Source organism: Puma concolor, chromosome B1 (assembly GCF_028749965.1).
Source record: "Puma concolor isolate L17-30 chromosome B1, mPumCon1.1.hap2, whole genome shotgun sequence".
Taxonomy (NCBI): domain Eukaryota; kingdom Metazoa; phylum Chordata; class Mammalia; order Carnivora; family Felidae; genus Puma; species Puma concolor.
The window spans coordinates 110,342,282-110,364,345 of NC_141670.1; the positions used below are offsets into that span (position 1 = coordinate 110,342,282).

Consider the following 22,064-nt stretch of genomic DNA (forward strand, 5'->3'; position numbering starts at 1 on the left):
CTGCTTAGTTTTTCAACAAGCACTATTTTTCAAGGGCTCTCAAAATCTTATCCACCAACAGATCCTATAAAACATTGCTGAGGCCCACCTTACAACAAAGGTGAACGATGGGTCCCACTGATTTTACCATAAGCCACACCCTCTAGAAGTTACCAAACTCTTGAAGGTATAGTGGAGGCAATGGTTTGGAGATAACATATTTTAATAATTAGAGTGTAATCTTCAGAATGAGGCATATAAATTTTAAAAGATGGCCATTATGTGGTGCTATGCTCCCAGCTGATGAAGACATAGGTTCAGAACTGCTGTGTTAAAACTTACCACAAACTTAGGAGCTTCAAACAACACACATTTATTATATCACAGTTTCTGTGGCCAAGAGTCTGGGCACATCTCAGCTGGATCCTCTACTTAGAGTTTCATGGGGCTCCAGTCAAGGCATCTAGTTTGCATCTGCATTTAGAGGCTTTACTGAGGAAGAATCTGTTTCCAAGCTCACTATATTCATTTCCTAAAGCCTCCATAACAAAATAACAAAATATAGAAACTAGGTGGCTTAAAACAACAGAAACTGTCTCATCATTCTGGATGCTAAAAGTCTGAAATCAAGGTGTCAGCAGAACCATCCTCCCTCTGAAACCTGTAGAAAGAAATACTTCCTTGCCTGTTCTACCTACTGATGTTTGCTGGCAATCTTTGGCCTTCCTTGATTTGTAGATCCATCACTCCAATTTCTACCTGTGTCCTCACATGACTACCTTCTCCCTGTGTGTTTTTCTTCTTACCTTGTAATCAGACATAATGAATTATGTCTACTATACTCCAGTATAACCTTACCTTAACTAATTACAACTGCAATTACCCCATTTCCAAATTACATCATATTCTGAAGTACTGGGGATTAGGACTTCAACATATACTTTTGAGAGGACAATTCAACCAGTGACACTCACTCAGGTTGTCAGAATTCATTTCCTTGTGGTTGTAGGATCCAGGTCCCTAGCTTCTTGCTGACTGTCAGCCATCTCCCACAGTTCTAGAGGCTGCTCACAGTTTTCCTGCCATTTGGGCTTTTCCAAAATGGCTGTTTATTTCATCAAGCCATCAAGAAGAATCTCTCTAGTATAATCCTGGAAGTGATACCTGTGCTAGGTTGCCTGGAACTTAAAGGTAGTCTTTTGTCTTGATGCCTTACCTCTCTACCCAAAGGTGGAGCTTGAAGGGTCTCAAGTCCCATGGACTTGTCTCTAACACTTTTTCACCACATACTAAGGCACAAGCTTGGTGCTGAGCCACCTATTTGGCTTCAAAAATTTGCTGTGTTCTCAGCTTCTCTTCCACCAAAGTTAATTGCATTATGTGAGAAATTTAAGAAGGCATTCAAGTTAATTTTTCCCCCGGTTTTTATTTAAAGATCCTGGCAATACTCCTTTCAACTATATTGATTTTCTGGTTAAGTTCTGTGGTCCCTTTTGCATTGTAAACATTTTTTATAAACCCCTTACTTAATTTAAAATCTTTGGGCCCTCTACCAGAATGAGTGATTAAAAACTTGGCATTTGTGTCCTTACTGCATTCTACTCTTCCAAAAACGTACTTGAAAATTGGTTACAAAGCATGCACCAAGATTGACACACCCTTGACTTTGAACTCATAGACAACTCTAAGAGAAATGTCTTGGGAATTCCCTAAAATTCTAAGGGTAGCAGACTATGTCACCTCAGCATATGGTTATAGAAGATCAGGACATGCCACCCCAAAATATGCCACTTTTGTATATTATTTTGAGTTGTAATCACTTGAAAAACAGCAGATGCAGGAAGAGGTTTCCCTTAAATTTCCCTTATCTGCCTAAAGACAGATCTTCAGATTATCCAAAAGAAATGTAATTTTCATAAATTTCTTCCTTGGCTATTCCATCAACCAGAGAATATTGACCCTTATCAAGAAGAGGGGACTAGAAGTCAACACATCCCCCAAACTTTGTCACAAACCATCATACCTCCCATTGATTCTTCTAAGGGGCCATTCATCTTTCTAAAGTTCATTTATTCTCCCTTAAGAGGCCCCTTTTCCTTTCCCTATGAAGATGGTATTTAAGCCTGATTACTAAGCCACCATGAGTTTGAATTACTCATTTTCCCTGGGCATCTCCCATGTATACATGAAGTAGACATGTTAATAAGCTTCTGTTTGTTTTTTCTCTTGTCAATCTGTCTTTTATTACAGGGGTCTCAGCCAAGAACTCAGAAGGAAGGGAAAATTATTTTTCCTTCCCTATAAACTTATGTTTTATTCTTCAATATTCATACTTAAAACATTTGCCTGATACATTTTTCATGGTTCAAAATTATTATCCCCAGACTTTTGCCTCTCCTTAAAAACTCAAAAACACTTTGGATTTTAGTACGTAGGATAACAAAGAACACAGAGTTTTCAAACTAACTTATGACTGGTGGTTTCAAGTGATCTTCCTAAGGCATAAAATGGTGGCCTTCTAACCACACCTGGTCTGGCTTATTTATCTCTCCGCCATATCACTCGTGGATATGCCTTTTATTTTTAACAAAAGCAATTTATCTTGCAAGAATTTTTAAGAATCCTTGCCAAACAACTTGTACTTCCAAAAACACTGTACAGGTGACATGTCCTATGGGAAGTTTTGGAAGAAAACCAAGGTAAATTTCCAGTATAGCATACTTCTGTTTCTCTGGTTAAAGAATTTATCTCAATTGTTACTATCCATACTGTGTACTTTACTTGAAGGGATTTTGTAAACTAAATTATAATTTGTGCTAAGTCCATTTTTCCTCATTGGCACATTCTGTTAACAGTTTAAACAATATAATGAAACATTCTTTCTTTCAGAATAATGGATACTTTGATTTAGATATAAATTTAGATTTACACATATGCCATGTTCAACTATCTTGATAGTATCATCTGCTTCCCTGCTAATGTCATTCTAGCATTTTTGCTTCTACTAAGGAAAGAAGAGAACTGAAATCCATAATTGCAGGAATCAAATCAGCCAGGAAAAAAAACACATATACATAGGCCTTTACTTTGTATTAGTTTCCACAAAGTGGTAGAAATGTGGAAGAGGTTTTTCTATTCTATTAAATTATATTCAAAATATATATAGTTTTAGTTTATTTTTATTATTTATATTTTAGTTAACATGCTGTGCAATATTAGTTTTAGGAGAATTCAGTGATTTATCACTTACATACAATACCCAGTGCTCATTACAGTAAGTGCCCTCCTTAGTGCCCATCCCCCATCTAACCCATCCCCCCCACATACCTCCCTCCATCAACCCTCTTGAATTTGATTTTTTAAAAACATTTATTTATTTTTGAGAGACAGAGCGTGAGTGGGAGAGGGGCAGAGAAAGAGGGAGACACAGAATCCAAAGCAGGCTCCAGGCTCTGAGCTGTCAGCACAGAGCCCAACAGGGGGCTCGAACTCATGAAGCATAAGATCATGACCTGAGCTGAAGTCGGATGCCCAACTGACTGAGCCACCCAGGCGCCCTGTCCCTCTTTAGTTTTAAATGCTTGGAGCATCTCATATGACCACTCACTGCCTGTTAGCAGTCACTTTCATCACAGACTCTCTCCCACAACTCCTCACTCATTTAACCTTTGCTTCTTCCCAGTAGATTTTTTACTTGGTTTGTGTTTTGTGTTTCTGTCTAGTTCTGTTATTGGATAGGGTCTAAAGTGTGTGTGCATGTGCATGTGTGTCAGTGGAAGTTAGGATAGCACCGAGGGAAACCATTACATCCTGTAGTGGAGCTGGGGAGGTGGGGAAAGTCTGATGGTGATCTATCCTCAGCGTCTATATATAAAAGGTATTAATACTTTTTACCCTGGCAAGATTAAATCCTGTATGAATATTTTCTTATGTATTGATGCTAAAATAACTATTCCACATTGTGTTGCAGTATGAAAAGCCATTCTCTGTATCCTATCTGGCCTTGTTTAGCTGTAGTCTTTCACATCACAATGACTATTGCCTATTGAAATGATGAAAGCGCATCCTTGATCTGGTAATTAAGAGTAACCCTCTTTTGGTGACTCTCTTAGAAACAGTGGATGATAAACTCCTGCTTACTCAATCTATTTGCCATCCGTTGAGTCCATCTTTGGTTTCAGGACATCAGTTTCCTTGAAGATACTAGACAGATTTGTTGTACATAGAAAAGCATAGGAAGCATCTGTAGGGCTTCATAGTTACTCCTGTAAGTTAGCTAGTGATTGTTATATAAATCTGCGTTTAAAACCAGGTAAATTATGAGGTGCCTGGGTGGCACAGTTGGTTAAGCATCTGACTTTGGCTCAGGTCATGAACTTGGGGTTTGTGGGATTGAGCCCTGCATTGGGCTCTGTGCTGACAGCTCAGAACCTGATGCCTGTTTTGGGTTCTGTGTCTCCCTCTCCCTCTGCTCATTCTCTGTCTCTCAAAAATAAATAAACATTAAAAGAATTAAAAAAAAAACACGTCTATTATTTCAGGCAAAATAATTTGAGGAACATTTTTTTAACCAGCCTGGACCTCGATTTCCTAGTCAGTAAACAAGGAATACAAAACAAGAAAAAGATATTAATGCTAACTATGAACTAAGACAGATAACATAAATAAATCATTTGGCACAGTGCCTGAACTCCAACTGCCTTGTCTTCTTGAAGATTTTGATGCCATCTGTGCCTGTCTTGGGCCTATTTGCCTTAAGATCCATTTCTTGTAATTTCCTTGCTCTGCTCTGTGGGGCAGAAGGCTGGCTGACTCTGCAGTCTCCTCTGTCACCCAGTGTCTAGAGGGGTCTGCCCAGTGGAGGATGGGAAGGTGACAAGAAGGAAGACACACACCTCTCCGTGCCTCAGGCTAAGTGTCTAGAAGCTACCACAGCTCATGTAATGGCTCAGCGCACCCTGGACAGGCTGCTGTAGTCCACCTTCTGCTGTGTGACTTGACTCCTGGACTCTGGTGACTCACTTCCCACTGTCCCTCTGATTGGGAGGGTGTGGGGGGGAAGTAGCTTCCTGCAGCTCTTATTCAGAGTTGCCTCTTGTCTTCCATGTAGTGTCTTTGCTCTTCTATCATTTGGGTAATGAAATGCTTATGTTGAAATTTCCTCTTTCTTAAAATCTCAAATGCTTTCTGCTTTCAGATTAGACCTAGTATTAGTTTTCTGTTGCTATAGACCAAAATACTCAAATTTAACAGCTTTTAAGAAGATTCATTTATTATCTCATAGTTATAGGTAAAATTCCACATGGACTCCACCTGATTTCCTGCTTAGGGTCTCACAAGGCTGAAATCAAGGTGCCGGCCAAGGCTGTGCTCTTATCTGGATGCCCTCAGGAAGAATCTGCTTCCAAATTCATTCACATTGTTGGCAGAATTCAGTTACTCACGTTACAGGTCTTCATTTCCTTGCCTGCTGTCAGCTAGGGGCTGCTCTCAGTCTCTACTTCTCACACCACCTAGCTCCTCCAACTCAGCAATAGAGATCATTTGTTCCTCATGTCCAACCCCTCTCATGCTTTCAACATCTCTGATAGCCTCTTCTGACCACAGCAGGAGAGAATTATCTGCCTTCAAAGGGTTCATATTAAGTGAAACCCACCTGGATAATCTCTATTTTAAGGTCAACAGATTAGTAACATTAACTGCACTGCAAGACTTCTTTTGCCTTCTAAGGTAATTCAGTCATGGGAACAACACCAGGGAAGATGGTCATCATAGAATTTTGCCTTCCACAGACCTTAAGTGATCCATTACTCAGGCACTTGCCAGGTTTGAGTCCTTGAGCCAATCATTTAACCTCCAGGTGCCTGAGATTCTTTATGTATAAATTATTTATAAATAAGAGAGATAATCTGATTGCTAATTTTCTAGTTCTGTAATGCTACCATTTTGTGACCAGAGACTAGCATTACATGGGCCAGCAAGGTTTTTCTCTCTTCTCTTGTGGGGTCCCCCTTTCACTGGGGAGCATTTTGATTTCATTTTGAAAAGGGGAAATTGTGTTTTATTAAAAACATTTCTTAAGTATAAGCATGATAAAAATATTTACATTCAAACTGTATTAACATCTATATTTAGGAATGAATTGGTACTTCTGGTGCTTCCCACTGCCTCAGGTTCTGACCTGAATCAGTAAGTCCCTATGTCAGTGTTCAGGGCAATGCCCTGATTGATGGTGAGCTGAAGACTATAGAGGGGCCAGTCTGAGAAGGGTAGTTAGAAGAGACCTCAGTCTCAGATGACAGTACCAGACCTGAGAGAGCTCAGACATGCCACAGAACTTCTCTGAACTTCAGTTGTATCATTGGTAGAATGAAGAACTTAGAATAGGGGGCTCATAGTTTCCTTTAAGTTTTAACAATGAACCGTCTTCCTCCATTTTAAACCCTTGACTGTAATAAAGCATAGCACCTATGTGTATATTGATATAAGGTTTATTAAATTCTCAAAAGAAAGCTGAATACTTTATGTAGTATCATTTGAAAATTCATTTGCATTAAATGATTTCAGTGAATAGTGTTTGGATGCTATGATTCATCACTACTCCCCCCCTGCCACCATCTAGTCTTTCTAATTTTTAAAAGTGTATAGTAATACGCCATAATATGGCAGTCATGCAATGCCCTCTTCTGGCTAAAGACCAAAGCACAACCTTTCTCCTTGTTCCAGCATTATCTGGAAATTTACATGTTCTTTTCCATACATTTACTTTGTAGTGTATGTTTCAACAATTTTAAACCTAGTTATTTCTTAACAGTTATAAAAATGAATGTGTTTTATTGATGATATAGGCATTCACCGGCCTAACTTAGTTTAATAAACATAGGCAGACTTTTTTCCTTTTTTTTTTTTTTTTTAAATTTTGGAGCATAATCTATCTAGTTGGGATATTTTTAGTGATAGAATTAATCAATTTACAAGATCCATATTTTACATTGCATTTGTAAAGGACAAAGTGATGGATAAGTTCTAAAACAGCTTGGTATTGTTATAATTTTTTTCAGTATATTTGATTTTCTGACTCTGTGTGTGCGAACTAGCTAAATGATTGGTGCTGCTCACTCATTGAGACAAACTATACTGAGATACTATTTTGCCATTAATTTTCTTACAGTTTTGACCATCTTAAACAGTAATTATTAGCCCTTAGGACCATGTCAGAATCACTTGGAGGTATGGTGGGATGGATAAATTTTGTCTAATAATGAAATATATCATATTATTCAGATGTGTTGACACATATTGATAGCCTTATACTTAGGGTTAATGATTTATCACCCAAACCTGTACACTTTGAGGGTGAAGAATCATTATTAACAATTATATCAGGAGACCAGCCTAAATCAGGGCTATTGCAGGCAAAACAGCAGTTGGTCATGATATTTATATTACAAAAATGTATCAACTGGAATAGTGGAAACTTGGGAATTATTCCTAAAGTTCTGTATTTTGTATTTCTATTTTCAATGATGTTCCAATCTTCAGTTTACACTTTCTGTTTATAACAAATAAAAATTGTGTTCAACTTCATATTCTCCTTTGGAGACAGATGGCCTAATTTCAAATCTTGCCAAATTACTTAATTTTTCTGTGCCTCAGTTTTCTTATCTGGTAGATGGTAATAGCGATAGTACCTACCATATAGGGTTGTAACAATTAATGAGTAAATATGTGGGTAACATTTAGAACGATACCTGAGGCATAGGAAACCCTATTATTAATAATAAAATTACTGGAGAGTGTTATGCTAAGTGAAATAAGCCATACAGAGAAAGACGGATATCATATGGTTTCACTCTTATGTGGATCCTGAGAAACTTAACAGAAAGCCATGGGGGAGGGGAAGGAAAAAAAAAAAAAAAGAGGCTAGAGTGGAAGAGAGCCAGAGCATAAGAGACTCTTAAAAACTGAGAACAAACTGAGGGTTGATGGGGGTGGGAGGGAGGGGAGGGTGGGTGATGGGTATTGAGGAGGGCACCTTTTGGGATGAGCACTGGGTGTTGTATGGAAACCAATTTGACAATAAACTTCATATATTGAAAAAAACCACACTGTATACCTTAAAATCACACAAGTTTATTTGTCAACTATATTTCAATAAAAAAGAACTTGTTAAGAGAAAAAAAATAACATCACTAATTTCTGCAAGTGAAAGATAATATGTTTAAACTTTCATAAAGTATGAGCATTTTAGAGGTTGCACATTTATTTCAGGAAAGCAGCCTCTAAGATGGCCACCAGTGATCCTTGCCTCCTGGTGTTTAGGCCACAGTGCAACCCTCTCCCCTTCAATGTGGGCTGGACTTAGTGACTCATTTATAATGCAAAAAAAAAGTGATAGAATTTCACTTCTGAGATTAGGTCACAGAAAGCCTGTGACTTCCCTTTTGCTCTTTTTTCCTTACTCCTTCCCCTCTCTTAGATCCACTGCTCAAAGAGAGAAGCAAGATGCATGTTGGGAGCAGCCTCACGGAGAGACCCATATGGTAAGAAACTGATGTCTTTGGCAAAAAGTCAGTGCGGACCTGAGGCCTCACAATACCCGTTTCCAGTAGCAAACAGTAATTGAAAGATATTCAAAGAATCAAATTGTAAATAGTAGGGAAAATGTGATTCTTTAGTTTCTATACCAAAAATTTAAGAATAATCCATCTCTGTTCATAAACAAAATCATTGGAGTTTCAAAGTTAAAAGTGTCTGTCTGTGCCTGGAAACAAAGAGATACTTAGTTATAAATACAGCCTTCATAGAAATTCTAGTATGTAAATGAAACTAAAAGCTTCATGTCAATTTTGCCACTTGATGGAGCCATAATGCAAGAGAACACTTCAAAAACCATCATGTTTACCTGGGGGAAATCTTTATGACAAATGTGGATAAAATGTATAATTCTATGTGGATAAAATGTATAATTCTAAGTATTAGTTGGGATCATTCTAGTGATTACTTTCCACTTTCATCAAGAAATTTCTATAACATATCAAAGAAAAAACTGCACATAGTAATCCTGAACTGTTCGTGGAGGATAATTTGCTAATTTTTATTTTTAATCTAGAAAATTTAAGAAAGGTTATTCCTTGGGAAATATATATTTATACTGGGAAAGATATAATGTAACAAAATATAAAGATGAATATTAAGGCTTCTAAATATCAATGTTTTGATATTATGAGAAGGAAATGTGAACCTTCCTGGAGAGCAAGGCTTACAGAAAGATACTTGAGTCAAGCAGTGATAGAGGAAAACTGATATTTTTTCAAGGAAAAAAGACCCAAAAGGTGGAAGTGTTGCTCACAGACAAACATAAAAGATTCATAGTCTCATCCTTGTAGCCCCCATTCCTTATTAGAGCCATTATATTTGCTAAACACAGGTCCCAGATCCCTTATCTAAAAATTTTGGAGCCAACTGTGCTTTATAATTCACAACTTTTTAGATCTAAAAAAAGAAATATGGTATTTATATCATATAGTACATGACATTTTCAGCAATATCTGAGGTAGCGCCCCTTAAATAAATATGTTGTCTCAGGCTTGTTTTTGTAAGAATCAGACTTTGAGACAGAGGTCCAGGGAAGGATATACACTAGGCTATGCTCTTGGGACCAAAACCTAGAGAAGAGAAGGAGGCAGGACTGGGCGGAGGGGAATGTTAATTCAGTTCCAACACAGGCTTTAGGCAACCATATAGGAAGTTCTTGATTTGATACAGTCCTCTAGAGTTGTCTCAACTTGGAGTAGGGAGGATGAGTCTGCATGACCCCTGTGTTGATCAATCATTGATTATAGGCTGCTGATGGAAACAAAGGATAATTTGGGGTGTTGCTGTTTTCTTGAGACCAAAGAGGGCTGACATTTGGAGGCCTTTTTTTCTGGAAACCCCCTAGAAACTGAGAGAATAAATCCTTCATTCCAGTGCTATGGCCCAGACCACCATTGCCAAGATTTCTGAACCCCAGATCACCAAGCCATTCTCAGGAAAAGGTTTTTGAATTCTTCCACTAACCACCAAAACTTGTCAAGGGGCACCAAGGGTATCCAATGATTATTTGAGTATTAAAAATATTGTTCCCTGCCTTCTTTGTATTACTGCTATTGATGAAAAGTCTTAATTTCTCTTACTAATATACTACCATTTGCATTCTGGTCACTTGCAAGGTAAACATGGAATATCTAGGTGGCAATCATTAGCATATAGTTTATTTTTTTTTTAAATTAATCTTTATTTATTTTTGAGAGAGAGAGTGTGAGCAGGGGAGGAGCAGGGAGAGAGGGAGGCACAGAATCAGAAGCAGGCTCCAGGCTCTGAGCTGTCAGCACAGAGCCTGATGTGGGGCTCAAACTCACAGACCTCGAGATCATGACCTGAGCCGAAGCTGGACGCTCAACCGACTGAGCCACCCAGGTGCCCCTCATTAGCATATAGTTTAATAGGGCTCTTGCTGTGTGTCTTGGTGGAAATGTTCTCACTTTAAGAGAAGATCACACAGACAATGAAGCAACAGAAAAAGAAATCAAGGAATCAATCCCATTTATAATTGCACCAAATCCCATAAAATACCTAGGAATAAATCTAACCAAAGAGGTGAAAAATCTATACACTGAAAAGTATAGAAAGCTTATGAAAGAAACTGAAGAAGACACACACACACACAAAAAAAAAAAAAAATGGAAAAAGATTCCATGCTCCTTGATAGGAAGAACAAATATCTTCAAAGCAATCTACATATTCGATACTACCAAAGCAATCTACATATTCAATGCAATCCCTATCAAAATAACACCAGCATTCTTCACAGAGCTAGAACAAATAATCCTAAAATTTGTATGGAATGAGAGAAGATCATGCAGAATGATAGGGATGAGAAGCACAAATGTGCCAAGGGATTCACTGAGAGTGATAATAAGTGGAGCTAATCCTGCGTCTACACTTTGGTTCATGGACCCAAATATTCTTCTTACTGGGGACACAGCATCATATAAAGGTATTTGAATTAAAGGGACACCATGTCTTGAAGAAAACAGTGTCATTGTAAAGCATCTTCTGGAAGCTAGCACTTTAACTTTGCCTTCAGCAGGTTATTCAACTGCTCTATCTGGCCAGCACCTTCCAAATGGCATGATAGGCTATATGAGTAGTGGACCATACGTTATGGACCAGCTGCAAACCCCCTGTTCTATAAAATGGGTCCGTTGATTTGACCCAATATTATATCTTGTTTTGTAGTGATGGAACATAGGTTTTATAGACCCTGGGACAGAGGTGCTGGCTAGGGTTCCATCCATAGGAAAGACAACCAGATAACCATAATCTGTATCTATTCTTACCAAAGTGAAGTATTATCTCTTCCAAGGTGGGGTCCAATGTATTCAGTTGACCACCAAGTAGCTAGTTGGTGCCATATAGAGAGCTCAGCTATGGTCTCTCCTGCTGACAGGTTGGACATTCTATGTCTTTGGCAAGTAGCAGCCCATACTATTGGCCCACACATAACCTGTATTTCTGTCATCCCCATGGATACTTCTTTTATGTATCCATTTTGTCAACACTGAGATGGTTGATGACTAGCCAATTCAGTTTTTTTAATCAGGGTGTTTATTAACTCTTCCATAGTGTTAGATTTCTGTTGCCCATTATGGTGTGATATAAAGGATCTCCACAGTGTACAACCATTTTCATATGTCCATCTACATGCCTCTACCCAGAACTCTTTGAAACTGATCTTTCATTTCATTTCTCTTTTCAGGCCCCTGATCAGCCAAGCCATTTCCCATTTCCCATTATTCCATACATATACTAAGCTTGGGCCACCTTTCTATCTACATAAAGCAGATGACCTGGACACTATCTGAACCTCTGCTCAATGAGATGATCTTCTGTCACCACTATCTTACCCCTCAATGAAGATACAGTGTGGTTGTCATCTATTTCTGTCTTGTATCTACATACCAAGAAGACCCATTCAAGAACCCAAACCTTTCCATCACTAGCTATGAGGGATCTCTGTTGCAACCATAGGTATGAACAGAGGAAGAGGCACTAGTACAACAGTGGCAGATGACATGAGGGTCATTATAATCAGTTACGTGCACCAGGCTTCTGACGGCTAACCAATGCCACTGGCCTCTATTCTTTTGGGGATATTCATTTTTATTATTTTTAGTGAGTTCAGTCCTATAGCACCCTCTCCTACCCCAGTCTGCAGAAGAAATCCATCACCTAAATTCTTAGTAATGTTGGTGCTCCTCTCACCAATCTGATCCTTACTGTGTTGGAAAATCATGTATCGTGTGAGATCTTTAATTTTTGGCTTTATTAATAATAGTTAAAACTGAAACAGAATAGAGAGCCTAGAATTAAACCCATACATACATGGTCAACTGATTTATGATAAAGGAGCCAAGACTCCTTCCTGGGGAAGGGCAGTTCCTTCATTAATAGTATTGGGAAAACCTGACAGCAAAGGAGTGAAATCGGATCACTATCTTATACCATACACAAAAATGAACTCAAAATGGATTAAAGACATGAACTTAAGACCTGAAAACATAAAAATCCTAGAAGAAAACACAGGCAGTAAGCTTCTCAATGATTTTTATGATCTGACACTAAAAGCAAAGGCAGCAAAAACAAAAGTTAAAAAGTGGGACTACATTAAATTAAAAATCCTTTGCATGCCAAAGGAAATCATCAGCAAAATGAAAAGGCAGTTTATTGAATGGGAGAAAATACTAGCAAATTATATAACTGACAAAGAGTTAATATTCAAAATATATAAAGAACTCATACAATTCCATAGCAAAAACAAATAATTTGACTTAAAAATGGGGAAAAGAGGGGTGCCTGGCTGGCTCAGTTGGAAGAGCATGCAACACTTGACCTCTGGGTCATGAGTTTGATCCCCACGTTGGGTGTAGAGATTACTTAAATAAATAAATATTTAAAAAATTAAAAATTAAAAATGGGCGGAACATCTGAATAGACATTTTTCCAAAGAAGACATACAGATGGCCAACAGACACATAAAAAGGTGCTCACCATCACTGATCATCAGAGAAGTGAAAATCAAACCACAAGGAGGTATCACCTCAAAATAGGATGAGAAAAAAAAAGCTGTTAGAATGGCTATTACCAAAAAGACAAGAAATAACAAGTATTGGCAATGATGTAGAGAAAAGGGAACCCTGTGCACTGTTGCTGGGAATGTAAATTGGTGCAATTATAATGGAAAACAGTATGGAAATTTCTCAAAAACTTGAAAATAGAACTACCAAGTGGTCCAGCAATTCCACTTCTGGATATTTATCTGAAGGAAATGGAAGCACTATCTCAAAAAGATATATGTACTCCCATATTCACTGCACTACTATTTCCAATAGCCAAGACATGGAAGCAACCTAAGTGTCCACTGATGAATGAATGGATCGGGAAAATGTGATACACACACACATACTAAAATATTCAGCCAAGAAAAAAAATGAATGAGATGCTGCCATTTGCAACAGCATGGATGGACCTTGAGGGAATTATGCTAAGTTAAGTAAAAAGGCATATAACATATATTCCCATATATATGTGAAATCTAAAAACAAAAAAACACATACACAAACAAGAACCTCTACTCATAGATACAGAAAATAGTTCGGTGGGTGCCAGAAGTGGAGGGTAGGAGAGGTGAAATGGATGAAGGGGACCAAAAAGTACAAAGTTCCAGCTATAAAATAAATATGTCTTTGGATATAATGTGCAGCATGGGGACTGTGTTAATAATACTATATTTTATATTGAAAAGTTGCTAAGAGAGTAGATTCCAAATGTTCTCATCACAACGAAAAAAACTAATTATGTGTGGTGATGATGTTACCTACAGTTATTGTGATGATCACTTCATAATATATACAAATATTAAATAATTACATTGTTCACCTAAAAATAATATGCTACAGATCAATTATATATCAACTAAAATACATAATTAAAACTATAAATGTCCTTATGTCAGTTCAAGTAAATTTCTGTTGTCAAATAAATTTGCCAAAAAGAAAAATAACTTGAATTTCAGAGATGTTTATATTTTTGGAATTGTGGATAAGGTATTGTTAGAGAAATCCAGAGAAACCTCTCTATGGGATTCCTATGACAACCTTCAATAAATAGGGTGTCACATTCATATACCCAGAGACAGCAACACATCAGTGGTACTTTTTGTTCTCCACAGTTCATGCCCATCCTCATATGTCTATCAACATGTCTCTATCCCGGACCTCCTCCAACCTCCCTCAAGATCTTTTAATACTTCTCTTTCCAGGCCCCTGATGAGCCAAACCATTTGCCATTTCCCAAGATGCCACATATGTACTAAACTTTAGTTTAGATATAGTAGTGGGTGACTCTGAAACATAGGGGCAGGGACAGAAGTAGATTGGCTACTGGGGTCTCATGTCATAGCAGATAATTGCAACCACTCACCTATGATCCTGACCAACATGGAATAGGAGGATTAGCACAACCATAGTAGGAAGTTGGAAGACTGAGAAAATCCTCTTTACCTAGTGGCTACTAGCTGACAACACAGATACTGGTTAAATAATTAAACAGAACAAAATAATTGTGTAAGTTATTTCAAAACGCTTATCAAAGATGTAGAAGGAAAAAAAATTCTAAGAACTCTTCAGTGTTCATTTGGTAGATGTTGTTACCTTAAAGTCAATTTATTTAAAACCAAACAAAACAAACTTTGAGACTCAGAGGTACGGCATGCCCATGTTTATATTTTTAGCACTGGAACATTTTCTCAGTCTCAAACTTTGTAATCATCTGTGACTTTTATATCTCTTCAGATCCTACATTCAAGCAATGCTCATCATGTTTCCCTTAAAGAGGCTTCTGACATTTATTCATGATGCTTTCTTTTCATCTCTTGTTTCTGACTGCAGACCCTTATTTAATTTTTTTATTATGAACTAATGTTCTAATCGAGCTTTCCCTCTCTAAACAAGCCTGCCTACCCTGGCAAGATTAGTTTTCCTGAAAATCTATTTTCAACAGTAAACTTTTGACCCAAAATTATAAAATACATAAATAAAAATCTTCTTGTCAATTAAACAAGTTTAATTGTTTGTTTAATTTAAACAAGTTTAGAAGGAAATCCCTAAAGTGAGAAAGTTTATTTACAGCATGTTTGAGTGATTACTTTTTAAGCTGGGTACTTCAAAAAGGAGGCTTGTAACTTAGAAGCAAAAGACAAAGTCTCCAAAGAAAAACAGGAAAATGTCAGAAATGGTCATTCGCAAATGAAGAAGTATAAATAGACAATGCACAGAAAAGAAATTATAAGTTGATAATTATGAAAATGTAAATTAAAATACAACTCATGGGGCCCCTGGGAGGCTCAGTCTATTAACCATCCAACTCAATTTTGGCTCAGGTCATGATCTCACAGTCATAAGATTGAGCCCCAAGTCTTGCATTGGGTCTGTGCTGCTGGGTGTGTACCTACTTGGGATTCTCATTCTCCATCTCCCTCTGCCCTCTTGCCTCACTCACTTGCCTGCAGATGCGTGCATTCTCTGTCATAAAATGAAATGGAATAATGAAATGAAATGAAACATTAAAAAATAAAATAAAAATAAAATAAAATGAAATAAAATATTAAAAAATAAAATAAAATATTAAAAAATATTAAAAAATAAAATAATAAAATAAAGCTCATTACCTTTCTATACTACCCAGAGAGGGATCCATATGGTGTTTCGGGTTCCTCTCATAAATTAAAGGGAAAGTTTCATAAGTTTGATGTCCCACAAACAAAAAAGGAAGATGTCCTCAAATCCGTTGCAGAAGGAACCCACTAAGATAGCAACAGACTTGACTTCCAAATGGAATAGTACATCTATAAATGAAAAGAGATAGCATCTATATCATAAACCTGAAAAGAACCTAGGAGAAGATTCTGTTGGCAGCTTGTATCATTGAAAACTCAGCTGATATTCGTGGCATATTCTCCAGGAATACTGGCTGATGAGATGCACTAAAGTTCGCTCTTTGCCCCTGGAGCCACTTCTATTGCTGGCCACTCCACTCATGTAACCTTTCCCAGCCACATTCAGGCAGCCTTTTGGGAGCTGCGACTTCTAGTGGTTACTGGTCCTGGGGCCCACCAGCAGCCTCTCACAGGGGTATGTTGTGTTAATCTGCCTACCATTGCTCTCGGTAACACAGACTTTGCTCTGCACTATGAAGACACTGCCATGCCATGCAACAACAAGGGAGCTCATTCTGCAGGCCTGATATGGTAAATGCTGGCCCAGGGAGCTCTGAGCACATGTGACACCATCTTCCTTGAATATCCACAGGAGGTCATGCCTGTTCTCTACTTATAAAGATCCTGAAGAGAATGAAAAGGAAAATCAGGTGGAGATTGAACAGGCTGTAACCAAGAAGGAATTTAAGGGTGAATGGATTGCTCCAGCTCCCGAAATTTACTGCTAATTCAACCTAAAGTCTCTGACTAGTCTGAAGGTGTACAGGTTCCTTTTGTGCCTATTGAGTAGTTCCCTACTGAAGACTGAAGCACTCAACCTGTCACCAAAGACCGGTCTGCAACTCCCACTGCTCAGGCCACTGAATGGGTAGAAAGAGCCCCTGAAATTTTAAGTTCTTCTTCCACAGACTCTTGGCCAGAAATGTAAATAAGGGTATTGAAATGTTTCTTAAAAAAAAAAAAAAAAATTCAGCCCATTATTAACTGCTGTCATGTTGGTCAAGATTACAAAGAATGATAATATCCATTATTAGTGAAAGGGAGAAAACAGATCCCCTCATGAACACTACTGAATGGAATGTAAATTGATACAAAATTTTCTAGAGAAAAATTCCATAATATGTTCTTAAAACTTTTCAATTTTAAAAGATATGTTCTTTGATCTAGGATTTACATTTTTAGAAATTTATCCTAAGAAATAATAATGCATTTGCCCAAGGTAGATCTATAAACATGCTTGTCTCAAAAGGATTTATGCCTGAAAAATGAAACAGAAGAGAAAAACAAACAAGCTGGTTTAAAGAGCTGTGTAATCTTTATATGGTACAATACTGTGTGCAATCATCCAAATGATAAAATAGAATATATTATAGACTGGGAAATATATTTAGAGTCTTAGATAACAAAACAAAATAATAACTAATATGTAATTTATGAAATCATATAAAGAAAATATGTATAAATAGAAAAAAGTGTCGAGGTGCCTGCATGGCTCATTCAGTTAAGCGTCTGACTTCAGCTCAGGTCATGATCTTGCAGTTCGTGAGTTGGAGCCCCACATTGGGCTCTGTGCTGACAGCTCAGAGCCTGGAGCCTGCTTCGGATTCTGTGTCTCCTTCTCTCTGCCCCTCCCCCACTTGCACTCTGTCTCTGTCTGTCTCTCTCAAAAATAAATAAACATTGAAAAAAAAGAAAAGAAAAAAGTCTCAAAATATGTAACCAAAAACGCTAACAGGGTTTTCTCTAGTGATCTTTCTTTTTTAATTAAAAATACATTTTCCAAAATATGTAATATTTTATATAAAATGAGGTTTTTGAATTTTTGTTTACTTAGTTTTTTTAGAGACAGCATGTGCTTGTGGGGAGGGGCAGAGAGGGAGAGAGAAACCTAAGCAGGCTCCACACTGTCAGTGCAGAGCCCAATGAGGTGCTCAATCTCACAAACTGAGAGTTCATGACCTGAGCTGAGATCAGGAGTCGGATGCTCAACTGACTAAGCCACCCAGGTGCCCAAGTTTTTAATTGTAAAAATAAATGACTATTATTTGCACGCTAAAGAGAATACCTGAGGACCAGAGTCCCTGTAGATCCCGTTATCCTGTCATTTCTCTCTACTTCCTTTCCCTTCCACATGGCCAACCTGGGTCATTGAATTAACACAACCCACTTAGTCTGGAGGCTCTCACAGGGAGGACAGATATCCTGGCTGCATAATAATTCTTCTGTATTTGTGTCCATGGCCCTCCTAAACATTCAGCTTCAGGAATGACATAAATAATGTCAACCAGATAAGCCAAATGCCAAATCTATCCAGATAATTAACAGGGTGATAGATTTTGAAGTTAAATCAACTGAAGCAGTGATATTTAAGGGTAGTGTAGTGTTGTTCAAATGAAGGTTTTTTTGTAATGTCTTCTCCAGTCAGTTGTCTTTAATTAAACTTAAGAAACAGATAAAAATCCGTATTTAATCTTTTGAAAAATTAGAAGAATAACTAGTAGTTTCCACTTCTTGCTTCCAGTTATTGCCATTAAATTATATTCTCTTGGTATAACATATACATTTTAAAAAATCCCTAACACACACAAGTAACAAATCCATCAACATATATTTATAAACACAAACATAGCAATATATATACTATATAAGACAGGAATGGTATTTCTGAATGCTTTAATCATAAATGGCAGCAGGTATTATAAGCAAAAAAAGTTCCCAGAAGAAGATCAATCTTCATTTTTAGCACAGGATAACCTTTTGTTTTATGGTACACATTTCACAATATTAAAACAACCTGGTTTACCTGATTAAAATCAGGGGTAAAAGGCCAATGTTAATGAGAAGCAACAATGTATGAAAAGCACCCTGGGGCCATGTATTGACCGGTTGGTGGAGGCCTAGTTTCAAAGTCCTACCCCTGCAGGGACAAGTTATCAAATCTTTTCCTGTGTAGATGTATCAAGAATTTACATAGGGTGCCTGGGTAGCTCAGTCATTAAGCATCTGACTTAGGCTCAGGTCATGATCTCACAATTGGTGAGTTTGAGTCCTATATTGGGTGAGTCAGTGCCCTGCTTTGGGTGAGTTCCAGCCCTGTTTCCTGTAAACACATGAGCCCTAGGTGAGCCCAGCTTCTCTCTCTCTCTTTCTTTCTCTCTCTCTGTCTGCCCCTTGCTCACTTGCACTTTCTCTCTTTCTCAAAAAAAAAAAAAAAAAAAAAAGGTATTTACATAAAATTTTCAAAATGTGCATTCCCCTGTCTGGGTTTAAGGTACTCTAATGATAACCAATTTGGAGTAGAAGTGCTTCTTCCAAATCAGAATTAGGATTGTTTCCAAATTCAGCAAAAACAGCAGTCCTCTTCTGTGTCTTGACTTCAGGTGACTGCTGAACGACAAAATGTTTCCCTCTCTTGGTGCACCTTCTCAGCCTCCTGTTGATTCCACTGTTCAGAACTTTTCAACATGAATGTCAATTGTTTGCTGCCAGCCCTAGCTTCTGATACACTCAATGTCCCATTTTTTGCCTCAAATTTCAAGTGATCTTCAAGGGTTTTATTCATCAGCTTCTGCTTTGTGACAGAATCTTTGAAGCTTCTGAGTTCTCCTGTTTTGACTTCATAAAACTGGGGCTTGAGGACTGTCTGCTGGTTCTCCCTAAGTCCTTCCTGCTGTTTTCTCCTCCTGGTGGAGAAGTCTGTTGTTTCCTGACCTTTTCAACCCATTTTTTTTTTTTTTTTATCATCTGAGATCTTAGAACTTTCTGCCTCACTCAGTTCTCCTTTCAGTTCTTCCTCCTCTTCTTTTTCATAAAATATTTATTGCTCTAAGAGTCTTCTTCCTTCACTAATTTTTTAAACAACTGGATTCAAAAGCTTTAATTCTTTACTCTTTGTGTCTGCTTTGAAGTCAGTGTTCTCAAACAATTTTAAGCCAGTCATTGATGAGAATATTAGAAAGGCTCTTAATTTTTTTTTCCATGCAGATTTTCCTTCTCTTCCTCTCCCTCAATTATTAAGTGCCAGCTCTTTGTTAACTTTTGGCAATTTCCTTAAGTGGACTCTGTGCACATGGTCTATCTTCTGTCAGATCTTACCTTTCCTATATTCTTCATAAGCAAATGGCTTTACCATCAATTTTACCTGTGACAGTCTTACATCCATGAAAAATCCATGCATATATGCTTCATGGAAAGGTGATCTAATGAGATGTATGAGCCCTAAATTTTCAAAGTCTGTCTTGATGACAAATGTGTAATCATCATGAACTGTGCTTTCAAAATTCTTATAATTCTTCTGTCAAGTTTCCTAAAAAGACACACCACCTGGTAGCAGGACCTAAAACTAGATTACCAGTTTATTATAAAAGGATATAACTAAAGAACAGCCACATGAAAGAGATACATAGGGCATTGTAGAGCAAAAGGGCTCAGATCTTCCATGCCCCCTCCTAGTATGACACTTCTTGAATCTCCACATGTTCCTAACCCAACAGCTCCAAGGATAACGTGTTTTTGTGAACCAAAACATGAAACATGGATGTCATATATAAAAGTATACTTATGGGAAAAGAAATTTAAAAAAAATAAAAGCAAACTTATGGGGACAGTGAAGCAGCTTATATTAAATCTGCATTTCTTCTGATAGTCTGGGACAGATGATTGATTTAGAAGCATCTTCAGAAAATGCTGGAAAAACTGCTTTTCATCTTATCTTTATTACCACCCCCAGGCTTTCAGAAACAATGTGAAAAATTAGGGTAAGCAGTTCTTAAGAATTTGAGAGTATCAGGACAAAAAAAAAATCAATAGAGTAATGTTTTAAATTAACAAATATTTCAACATTTTCAAAATGAAATAGGACTGAGAAGGAATGTGACTGTTTTAAATGCATACCATACGCTAGGTACTTTCTTATGTATTAACTTCTTGAGGATACATATCCACTTCATAGGCTATATATAGAAAAGAGTTTAGTCTAGCTAGTTTAGCAGAAATACTAAAGGAAATTAAATATCTCCTAGAATCTCTGGAAGAGTTGGAACAGAACCAGACTTGGATGCTGCACTGACAGGAATGGTACAGAGAGGAAAAAACTCTCAAATAGGACTTAAAAATGAAAATTATTCTGAGAAGTTTAAAAAGCATAATGGAAATTATTAGCATCATTAGAAACTAAAAGTCCATTAGAAAACATAGTGAATAACTTCTCTCAACTTTCACACGATTGATCTTCATCTAATTTCATGGCCATTGTAGGTAACTAAAAGCAATATGTGTCCTTCACACTTGCTGACATTGATTCTAGTTCTAATGATGATTAAGTAAGTGTTACAAATTACAAGACAGTCACCAAAGTGATTATCAGGAGTAGATTGCATTATTTGCTCAGAATTATTTGTCCCCTCCCCAATTTTGTCATACTTCCCCATTGGCAGGGAATATATCCTCTTGCCACACTGACATTGGTTTAGTAGCATGACTTGCTTTGGTCTATGGAGTGTGAGGGGATGTGATATACATTTGTTCAAATAAAAGTTTTATTTTATTTTTTTACTGTTTTTGTTTGTTTTGTTTCGTTTTTTAAGTAGAACCCAATGCAGGGTTTGAACTCGGGACCCTGAGATCAAGACTTGAGCTGAGATCAAGAGTCTGAGCTCAACCAACTAAGCCACAGCCACCCAAGTACTCCCAAGTAGAAGTTTTAAATGTTTTGCCTGGATTGGTTCTGTCCCACCTGAGAAGCTGTTCTTTGCCATGAGAACATCATGTCACAGATGGTGGCTCCTTATTCAGAAGGGATCCAGGAACGAGAGGACTCATGGACCTGGGCCGAACCCAGTAGAACCCAGTAGAGAACAACCTTCAAGTTATACCCACAACAATAAAAAAATGTGCATTGTGGAAAGTGGTGCAATTTTGTTGCTGACATTCACAAAAGTTGGCTAATATACAGGTAAGCACAACTTTTTTAAGTGGGATCAAATTTAGAAGTCACAAATTTAAAGGGAAAATTAGTTCCCTTTAGGATTAAATTAGTACTGAATTTTGCTTCCAGATACCAACCCAAGTAATTTGTTTCTCCCAGGAAAAAGATCTTTTAGCAAAAGGAGAAATATATTCCACAGAGACCTCAATCTTGTAAAAGAAAGTATATAGTGTGTATTTCACTTTTTATACAATACATGAACACCTTTGGAAACTTTACTAAGTTGTATAATATTTTATTAATCATAATCAGTTTCAGATACAAATAAAAATAAAATTG

At 37.4% G+C, this 22,064-nt stretch overlaps 2 pseudogenes; one reads left to right on the forward strand and one right to left on the reverse strand.

The window, feature by feature from the left end:
- The window catches only part of LOC147581804 (small ribosomal subunit protein uS2B pseudogene), a 164,973-nt pseudogene extending 148,246 nt beyond the window's left edge, over positions 1–16,727 (forward strand).
- A 2,338-nt stretch (positions 16,728–19,065) lies between these two features.
- LOC112858806 (nucleolar protein 10-like) lies at positions 19,066–21,050 on the reverse strand (annotated as a pseudogene).
- Between the last annotated feature and the right edge of the window lie 1,014 nt (positions 21,051–22,064).